General features: G+C 44.4%; 1 protein-coding gene across 1 annotated transcript in view; it reads left to right on the top strand.

The window, feature by feature from the left end:
- The window catches only part of LOC119594745 (double-strand-break repair protein rad21 homolog), a gene marked incomplete in the record, with an annotated part of 12,864 nt that overhangs the window by 454 nt on the left and 10,783 nt on the right, over window positions 1–1,627 (top strand).

Below are 1,627 nucleotides of genomic sequence, written 5' to 3' on the forward strand. Positions count from 1 at the left end.
ATAATAGTTACCATTAAAAAGGCTTCCAGATAAGCAGTGAGATCGAGTGACCGAGAACAACGAAAGAGAGTGCGAAGAAGAGAAGTGAATAAACGGGAGGGAATAAAGCGAAAGCGAAGCAACGCCCAAGAGGAGGAATTTGTGTGCTTGTTTGTTGTGATTTTTCATAGACCAAAAAGACGTGATTTGAAGAGGTGTTTTGAGGAGGGAATTGTGCTTGGTGATTTTGCATTTCGTGGCGAGTGTTTGGAGTGAGGGAAGGTTACGCTGCCCTGAAAATAAAGGAGAAAGAAGCGGAATATGATGCGCGTGGAGTGGACTGAGAGTGCGATTGGGTTATTTTTGGGTAATTCAGAAGGGAGGAGACGGGGCAGCTGGTGTCACGTTGAGCCGCGCACCGTCTCCAGCTGTGGTGTTTGTGCTGCGCCGTTTTGGCTCAGGAGAGAGGGGGGGGATGTTCCAGCTGGTTAGTGCTGAGGGAAGCGCCGCGTGCTGTCTTTGGCGGCCTAATCATCCGTAATGTCCCGGAATGAGTCGGCAGCCTTGAAAAGGGTGGAATTTGGGGATTCCTCGTGGGATCTCGCCTGCATTTGTGGCGGATCTTGTTGACGTTTGGCCGTGATGAGCACGTCTGGGGCGGATTTTGTGGCTTTTGTGCAAGAATTGGGGGGGAGGGTTGGCTGCTAACCTGCAAACCCCTTGCCTGGAACTCAAAGTCTCCGCCACGTTGATTGGCAGGGCAAAGGCCTGTGACTGTGCCCCCGCGCCGTGGAGGTGAAACATTCCTTTGCTGCGCAGAGAAGCCCAGGTTGCTGCGCGCATTGTGTAGGGGCTACCAGGTTTTTTATTCTGCACGGTTATTAATTTTCTGCTGTTAGTCCCTTGTTTGGCAGGAAATTGTGATGGTCTGTAAGTTCCGTTAGTTTGAAGAGTCTACATGGAAGAGATTAGGTGTCCTTAGTGGATTGCTGGTCACTGCAGATTAATTTTTGATGAGAGAATGAGCATGTACAATCAGGTTCTGTAGTCTTGTTTTGTTTTGCTTTCTGTTACTTATAGCAGTGTCTGTTTATTATTGGCTTTTTAGTTTCCTCTAATGTTGTGTGTATATATATTTGCGCCAGAATTCATCTAGAAAATTTCCCAAGCCATTTTTCTTTCATAACCTTTGCTTATTCATAGCAGCTACACCAAAATGGGATAATCAGACTTCATGTATAATTCAAGTGGCTAGGTCCTGGACCGAGAATGGGGATCTTGGCGATCTCAAAATGCTATTTTGCAACAATAACTTTATTTCTGTGGCATAGAAAAATTGTTTTTTATTTTCTGTAGCATAGATTTTTTTTTTTATGTCAGTATATATAAATTGATTTTGTTCATGTGCATAGAAGGTATGTATTGAATTAGGAAGTAAAGGTATTCCGAATGGGGTATGGGAACATAGTTCTTGGCTAGGGATAAATGGCTATCAGTAGGGGTCCAGGGTTTACACTCTTGGGTTAGGGAGGTTTTGGTTCATATAATGATCTTTGTGGTAGTTTGCACATTTGGGAGGAAGTTCATTTGTACATATGTTTGAGTATGGGACTTAGTCTCTGATGGAGAGGTTGTGTTTAAACTTTTA

Source organism: Penaeus monodon, chromosome 34 (genome assembly GCF_015228065.2).
Source record: "Penaeus monodon isolate SGIC_2016 chromosome 34, NSTDA_Pmon_1, whole genome shotgun sequence".
Taxonomy (NCBI): Eukaryota; Metazoa; Arthropoda; class Malacostraca; order Decapoda; family Penaeidae; genus Penaeus; species Penaeus monodon.